This window comes from Papio anubis, chromosome 7 (assembly GCF_008728515.1).
Source record: "Papio anubis isolate 15944 chromosome 7, Panubis1.0, whole genome shotgun sequence".
In the NCBI taxonomy this organism is placed as follows: domain Eukaryota; kingdom Metazoa; phylum Chordata; class Mammalia; order Primates; family Cercopithecidae; genus Papio; species Papio anubis.
This window is the reverse complement of record NC_044982.1, coordinates 5921109-5929973: the sequence shown is the minus strand read 5'-3', so window position 1 is coordinate 5929973 and position 8865 is coordinate 5921109. Positions and strand designations below refer to the sequence as shown.

At 50.0% G+C, this 8865-nt stretch overlaps 1 long non-coding RNA gene across 1 annotated transcript; it reads right to left on the bottom strand.

The window, feature by feature from the left end:
- Nucleotides 1-5293: 5293 nt before the first annotated feature.
- On the bottom strand, nt 5294-8204 carry LOC110743838. Its single transcript, XR_002523537.1, has 2 exons — nt 8162-8204; nt 5294-5629 (listed from the first exon to the last, which is right to left on the bottom strand). It is a non-coding gene; the product is annotated as an uncharacterized LOC110743838 (long non-coding RNA).
- Between the last annotated feature and the right edge of the window lie 661 nt (nt 8205-8865).

Sequence of the window (8865 nt, the reverse complement as noted above, 5' to 3'; positions counted from 1 at the left end):
TGTGACGCTTATCTGCGGACCCCATAGCTGGCCGCTGAAGGCAGCTCCTAGCTGAATGCGGTGTCTGGTGTCTCTGTGAGACCTCCCTTTATACACAGCAACTACAGATTCTGCCCCTACGCTCCCAAGAGTAGCACCAGGACTCTTGTAACAGCGCTGTGAGGAAGGGATGGTCAGCCTCATCTTCAGGACCCATCACCCGCGTGGCTTATCCTCAGGCTGAAAAGGGAGATAAGAATGAGTCCTCAAGGGCGTGGATGAAATGCAGAATGTGAGTGAGGCTCCTGGCACAGAGCAAGATCGCTGGAGGTTGTTCACTCCTGATTCCTAAGAACCCTAATGCATCCATCTCTGACCCACAGACCTCACTGTCCCCTTCCCTGCCCGACCTCTCACCACCACATCTAAGTGGTGGGGGCACAGATTTCTGTTTGGGGGATTCATGTGTATTTTAAACTTTGCCTTCACACTGATCAAGAAAAATCATCCCACTGAATAAATGATCGCTTGCCTCCAGAGTTGGTGAGAAGGGGCAAGCAGATTGATTATCTGCTGCCGGGCGTTGTGTGTGGGGGGTCCTCGGTGCCGCTGTGGCATGTCTATTGATGCCAGGCGGGCAGGAGCACCGGGTGGCTAGGGCAGCCGTGGGGCGGAGGCTGTGATGTCCCTCACCCAGGTGGGGGATGTTCGATTGCAGGTCTGGCTGATTGTATTGCTTTTGGCCGAAGGCCTTCTCAAGACCACTGGGGAGGGTTGGAGTTCAGGCCAGTGAAAATTTTTGGTCTTTCAGGGGTGATTTAATGAAAGAAAACTCAGTGCATCTTGGGTTCATTTAACCATGGAGCCAACAAGGACAGCAGCCCTGCTTCCCTGACCCCCCATATCAGGCATAAATGGATCATGCTGGGGACCAGCTCTAGCTCACCCCATCATGACCCTGAGGCTATGACAGCATATAAGTTCCCAGGAAAAGGGGGACCTCCACGAGAGACGATTTGGAATTACAGAAAATAAAGGCACTTGCATGTTTTTCATGCCAAGCTTGTGTCTGCCTTTTCTACATCACTATGGGGAGGTGTCCTGGTGGGCCACAGCAGCTGCCTCTTCCAGGAAGCCCTCCCTGATGTGCCTTCCGAGACTTCTATGGCTCACTCCTTCCCTGCTCCTTCTGCTCAGTCCCAGTTTCTGGGTGTTGGGTGCCTGCATTTCTGGCTCAGCCTCTCCCAGCAAAATGTGAGCCCCCACTGTCCAATTAAGTTCTGTATCCCCAAAACCTGCTTACATACAAACTTGCTGGAGCAACCAAACTTGGTCACCCATGGCTCCCGGGAAAGCCCCTGCTTCCAGCCTCCATGCTTTTGCTCCAGCTGTAGCCTGCACCTGTGATGCTGTTCCTGAGTCTTGGCCTCCTCAAACCTAACTCATTTTCAAAGACTACGTAGGTCATCTCCTCCTTAAGGTTGACTTCCTCGCGGCTGTAGGGGAATGGCTCCACAGTGGTGCTCTGGCAACCTGTACTTCTCCATGTCGGCCACATACACACGGTTCAACCCACCTGGTCTAAGCCTTGGCAGAAAGCCAGAAGAGCACCGGGACTTGCGAGGAGCTGCTCCACAACCATTTCTCTTCCTCCTCCTTTCTTCCAGGCTGGCGGGCAGGAGCCTGGCTCCCATCCCTTCCCGGTTTCCAGTGAAGCATGAGGCCTTCTGCTTTGCCCCACGGGGTAGAGGGACAGGCTACAAAACTGCTTCCCTGCACAGGAACCCTGAAGACATAATCATGGTGAACCACAGAGGCTCCAAGGCTAGGATGGTGGTGGTGGCGACAGTCATATTGATGGCCACATGGGAGAGCTGAGGATGTGCCAGGTGCTAGAGGCCTTGAAGTGCAACCCTGGGGAGTTGGTACCGTTGTCATTTCCATTTCTCTAACATGGCAACAGGGGCACAGAGGGGCTTGATAGCTTGCCCAGGGCCATGCAGCAGTGAGTGAGTGAGTGAGTGATGGAGAAGGGATTCAGGCTCAAGAGGTGTGACTTTGAACCCACACTTGACCGGAATGTGTGTCCATTGTATGCACTCATTTTGGCTGATTCTGAATTCCTTTTTCTTAAAACCCGAATGTTGACCCTTGTCTTAGTCTGCCTGGGCTGTCGTAACAAAATGCCATAGGCTGGAGGACTTAACAGACATTTGTTCTTCCTGGTTCTGGAGGCTGGAAGTCCAAGATCAAGTTGCTGGCTGATTTGGCTCCTGGCAAGGACTGTCTTGCAGATGACCACTGACTTCTTGCTGTATCCTCAAATAGCAGAGAGACATGTATATATGATATACAGAGACAGTGAGAATGAGAGAGAGAGAATGAGAGACAGAATGAGAAGGAGAGAATGAGTGAGAGACAGAGAGGGAGAGAGGGAGGAGGGAGGGAGGAGAGAGTTTTCTGGTCTGTGGTCTCGTCATCTAAGGACACTAATCCCATCATGGGGCCCCACCCTCATGACCTCATTTGACCCTAATCACCTCTTGTCTCAGTATGGGCTGCCACAGCAGCCATCTTCTCCTTATATCCTCTCATGGCTGAGAGAAAAATAATCTCTCTCCTGACTCTTCTTCTAAGGGCACTAATCCCATTTGTTAGGGCTCCACCCTTATGATCTAATTCCTCCCAAAGGTGGTTATGGTTTGAATGATGGTGTCCCCTCCAAAATTCATGTTGAAACTCAATTCCCAATGCAACAGTATTGCCATGAGGAGTCTGCACTCATGGGTGGGATTGGCACCCTTATAAAAATGTCTTGAGGTTGAAAGGAGCATTCTTTTGGCCTTCCATCCCTTCTGCCCTGTGAGGACACAGCCTTCCTCCCCTCCAGAGATGCAGCCACAAGGCACCATCTTGGAAGCAGAGAGCAGCCCTTGCCAGCACCTTAATCTTGGATTTCCCAGCCTCCAGAGCCATGAGAAAATAAAATCTAATTTTTAGCAATTGCCAGTCTCTGGTATTTTGTTACAGAAGCACAAGTGGACTGAGACAGACCCTGTCTCCAAATACCATCACACTGGAGATTAGGACTTCAAAATATGAACTTTGGGGGGACACAAAACATTCAGTCCATAGCATCCCACCCTTGGCCCCCCAAATTCCTGTCCTTCTCACATACAAATACATTCGTTCCATCCCACAGCTCCAAAAGTCTTAACTTGTTCCAGCATCAACTCTAAAGTCTCTCATTCAAAGTCTTATCTAAATAGTATCTAAATCACGTATGGGGGAGACTTGAGGTACAATCTACTCTGAGGCAAAATTCCCTCTGACACTGTAAAACTAGACAAATTGTGTGCTTCCAAAATGCATTGGTGGGACAGGGATAGGATAGACATTCCCATTCCAAAAAGGAGAGACAGGAAAGAAGGAAGGAGTAAATGCAAAACCCAAGTAAATGTAAAACCTAGTACAGCAAATTCCATTAGACTTTAAAGCTCGAGAATCATCCTGTCTGGTTAGATGCTCTGCCCTCCAGGCCCACTGGAGTGGCAGTTTCAAATCCATAATTCAGTGGGGTGATGCCCACTGCTTTGGCTGGGGGCTGCCTGGCCTGTTGAGATGGGAGTACTGGCTCTGATGATCTCTGAATGGCCTTCAGGGCCATTCTTCCATTTTCTTGAAGAAAGCTGCAAGTTTGCCACCAAATAGCTTTATCATTCTGTCCTATAAAAGCCAAGAAGTCCCACAACCTATAACCTTTCTTCATTCCATCCAGTCTCTGTATCCTTCAGTTCAAACTGGTAGTGTTTCTGCTGGATGGCTGATAAAGTCTATGGTTCATACTTGCACTAATCTTCTTATCAAATAGTCAGTCAGCCACACACTTCGTATTCTCTTCCAAATGTACTTTCTCATTTTTTGCGCTATGAATAGCCTGAGAATTTCCCAAATATTTAGGTTCTGCTTCCTTTCCGCTTAACACTTCTTCCTTCATTTCTGTGTTCTTATATTTTACTAGAAGCAATAAGGAGGAACCAAGCCACGCCTTCCACACTTAGCTTAGAGAGCTCCTCATGTAAATATCCAATTCATTGCTCATGGCAATTTCATCACTCACAAGTTCTGCCTTCCACAAAGCAATAGGCCACGAACACAATTCTGCCAAATTCTTTGCCACTTTATAAGAAGGATCATCTTTCCTCCACTGTCAGATAATTTCTTCCACATTCCTGTCCAAGACCTCATGCAGAAACTCTCTTAAATTTCATATTTTTACCTATATTCTGTACATACTTAATAATGTATTCTCTAAGAAGACAGGCATTTTCTCTACAGCTCTCCTCCTTTTTTTTTTTTTTTTTTTTTTTGAGATGGAGTCTTGCTCTGTCACTCAGGCTGGAGTGCAGTGGTGTGATCTTGGCTCACTGCAACCTCTGCCTCCTGGGTTCAAGAGATTCTTGTGCCTCAGCCTCCCAAGTAACTGGGACTACCAGCATGCACCACCATACCCAGCTAATTTTTGTATTTTTAGCAGAGATGGGGTTTCACCATGTTGGCCAGACTGGTCTTGAACTCCTGACCTCAAGTGATCTGCCCACCTCAGCCTCTGAGAATGCTGGGATTACAGACATGAGCCACTGCAACCTGCCTCTTCTTCTCTTTGAGCTCCACCAGAGTCACCTTTAACAGTCCTTTCAAGGCAATATTAGCTTTTTCTAGCCTCTCAAAACTCTTCCAGTCTCTACCCATCACCCAGTCCCAAAGTTGCTTTCATGTTTTTAGGTATTTATTACAGTACCACCCTGCTTCATGGTATCCATTTCTGTCTTACTCAGCTTGAGCTGCTGTAACCAAATACCATCAACTGGGTGACTGAAACAATAGATATTTATTTCTCACTGTTTTGGAGGTTGAGAAGTCCAAGACCAAGGTGCTGGCAGATTTGGTTCCTGGTGAGGCTGCCCTTAGGGTCTGCCCTCTTGCTGTATTTTCAAATGGTGGACACACACACACACACAGGGGTGGTGGGGTGGGTAGGGGGAGAGAGAATGCTTTTCTGAGGGCACTGATCCTATTATAAAAGCTTCACCCTCATGATTTCATCTAAACCTAATTACTACCCAAAGACCCCATCTCCAAATGCTATCACATTCAGGATGAGGGCTTCAGCATACGAATTTGGGAAGACACAGTTGTTCAGTTCATAGCAGCCCCATCACCAATGCTTTGTCCTGCCTGACTTTGAATTTTGGCTTGGACTGGCTCCCAGACGTTCCCCAACAAGGACACAAAAGATACACATGAAAAAATATACGTGATAGACATTGTTACTTCATCGTATGGATGAGGAGCTGAGGCTCAGAGAGGTTGGGAAACCTGCTCAGAGTCACACAGCAAGTGTGCAGAAAGACAAGAAGCAAAGTCCAAGGCCCACTGCCTCTTGTCTCCCAGGATGCTGCTGGAGTTCTCCACGGTGGCCCACTCGCTGCATTCCTGATTGAGGACGGAGCCACACAGAAGAGGTGGCTTGGCTGGCTGTCAGTATCTACTGGCCTTGGAAGAGGTGCTAAAAATCTCCCCAGATCTTTCAGAATTGAGGCCCTGTGAAGGCAGAGGGGGAATGCTCACACCTTTCTCTTTATCCAGCCTGGAAGGAAGAGCAAGATGAAAGTGACCACCGTCAAGCAGGCCAGCCAGTGACACTCAGCAGAAGAGGCCATGGCTCCTGCACAGAGGTTGGGTCCCAGAACACACAATCAAGGAAAAGCCCCTGGGTTACTCTCCCCGCTCCATCTCCCATTGTCCCCACTGGCTGGAGGGCCCCTCGAGTTTGGAGCCAGTCCTCAGAGGCCAAGTCCCTGACGCCCACCAGTCTCTGGCCCCTTTACTCCCTTCTGTGCCCCTCCTGGTGTCTCCTTTGCACAGAGGTTGGGTCTTCATCCGGAAGCTCATGTCTCATAGGACAGGTTCCCTGAATTGAGGCCTCATGGGCAAGTGCTCTATGAAAGGGGTGCTCCGCGGAGAAACTGGTGAGGGAGCAGGAAGCAGAACAGGGAAGGAGAGGAGGCCAAGCAAAGAGCGATGGCAGGACAACCCCCAAGGACAGCTCCAGCCTGATTCCACAGGGAGCCCTGGGGCATAAGGTGCACCCCAGCCTGTCCTGACCTGGGCCAGAGCTTTCGCACTCCTGCACTGGCCAGTTGTTGGCAAAGTGCTGCTCTGGGAGGCTGTAACTGCCCAGCCATCCGGCTCTCTGGGACCACAGCCAACACAGCTTCAGGAGCTGACGCAGAACCCCTGGGGGAGGCCACTGAAGCAGAAGCTCACCGGGGCTGCGGACGGGGTACGCAGGATGGAAGGGATCTGCCAGGACACCGACAGGCCGGGTCTGTTCCAGAGTACCATGATCCCACAGCCCCACGGTCCCACAGATGTTCTGCAGGGTTTGACCAGCCACATCAAAGTTATTATTTGCAGATAATAACTGCAAAGATGAATAGCAACCCTCCCACTGGCCGGGCCCTGGGGCATCTGCTGCCACGTCTGCAGCCAAAGGTGTAGGGACAGGCAGCCTCATGCACCGTTCCCGCCTTCTCGGCAGTGCAAGAATGGGCGTTGGGCCTGAAACTCTTCCTTCCCCAAGATAAAGGGGCCCTCACAGCCTGTGTGGGGCTTGTTACTGTGTGTGGTAAGACCTTTCCCTGATTCAGGCTCCGTGTCTTCCTTTGCCCTGCTTAAACCTATGCATCATACGGCATCTGGCCAACCCCCCACCACTGTGGGGAGCAGGGCAGGTCTCTTCCGCTGCCACACAAGAGAGATGACTGCTGGCCAATGGCCCGGCCTCAGCTGCTGGGAGGGATGTGCTGGCCATGGGGACCAGTGCCCACCACTGCCACTGATCCTGCCCTGTCCCTTCTCCATGTGAATAAAGCCTTGTTCCAGCCAGTGCCTCACTGCGTGTTTTCCTTGGCGACTTGGAGACCAAGATGCAGGGGTGCCCGGACTTCTACTCCCAATAGCAGGCAATGGATACCTCCTGCTCGACAAAAGGGTCGTATCAGACACCATGACTTGGACAGACACCAGGACACCTCTTCCCTAGCCCCCACTGCACTCTCTTCCCCAGGGTCAGCATCTCCCACCCTGCGTCACAGCCCCCCTCCCCACGTATCACTGAGGGTGTGGGGCATGTGAGCTGGCAGGCAGATTCCACAGCTCTCCCAACACCTTCGGCCACATCCTGGGAGCTCCCGGCTTGTTGTGGCCTCTGCCCTTGAGCCCTTAAAGAGCTGGACCTTGGTGCTTTGGCTGCACCCAATGCACTTCCAACGCAGCAAACATCAAATTTACCCAGAGCCTTGTGAACAGCTGGAGCATGTCCCCAGACCAGACACTTGTGAAATACGCAGACCCCCTAGGCCCCACCCTCTGAGACCCAAATTCCAAAGGCTGTTGGTGGGCAGGAACCCCAGGTGACTCCAGTTCAGGGGTCTATGGGCCTCACTTTGAGAAATGCTGAACTGGGGCAAAATGGAAAAGTAGCTGAAGACAAAGAAAATGGAGGTGGCTGCCAGGAGGCCTGATCACAGGTGGCGAAATGCAACCCAGAAGACCAGGACCTTCCAGAGGCGGAACCAGGAGCCTGGAATTCTCCCTCAAGCCCTACTGAGGCGGCCCTATGAACTTTGATACTTCTCAAAGTCTGCACCCTGTAACAGGGGCTCATACTTCCTTTTCTGTCCTCATGGGGCATTTATGATCATTGACCACGTATAAGGCCACAGAGTAGACCTCAATAAATATCAACATGCAGATGCTGCCAAGGCCTCGTTGTCCACCCACCACACAATAGAAATAACAAAACCAAAGACAGTGAAAAAGACTCTAACACTCCACTACATACATATTGAGTCAAAGAAGATGTGAGCGTTTCAGATGCAAAATACTTAAAAAATAATGATCTTGAGGATAATACTTACAGGGTATAAACAAAGCAGCATTACCACTGGCAAATTCATAACACCAAATATTTTCAGCTGCTGAGTGCAATGGCTCACGTGTGTGATCACGAGTGCTTTGGGAGGCAAAGGTGGGAGGATCACTTGAGGCCAGGAGTACAAGATCAGCCTTGGCAATGTAGTAAGACACTGTCTCTACAAAAAAATTTTAAAATTACCTGGGCATGATGGTGTGCATCAGGAGTCCCAGCTACTCAGGGGGCTGAGGCAGGAGAATTGCTTTGAGCCCAGGAGTTAGAGGCTGCAGCGAGTCATAATTGCACCACTGCACTCCAGCCTAGGTCATAGAGAAAGACCCTGATAAAATAAAATAAAATAGGCCAGGCGTGTTGGCTCACACCTGTAATCCTCGCACTTTGGGAGGCTGAGGTGGGCGGATTGCTTGAGCTCAGGAGTTTGAGACCAGCCTGGGCAACACGGGGATTACAGGCGGGCACCTGCAATCCCAGCTACTCGGGAGGCTGAGGCAGGAGAATTGCTTGAACCTGTGAGGCAGAGGTTGCAGTGAGCTGAGATGGCTCCACTGCACTCCAGCCTGGATGACAGAGTGAGACTCCGTCTCAAAAAAAACCAAAAACACCAGAATCTACAAAGAACTTAAACAAATGTACAAAAAAAAAAAAAAATCAAACAACCCCATCAAAAAGTGGGCAAAGGATATGAACAGACACTTCTCAAAAGAAGACATTTATGCAGGCCACAAACACATGAAAAAATTCTCGTCATCACTGGCCATCAGAGAAATGCAAATCAAAACCACAATGAGATACCACCTCATATCAGTTAGAATGGCAGTCATTCAAAAGTCAGGACATAACAGGTGCTGGAGAGGATGTGGAGAAATAGGAACGCTGTTACATTT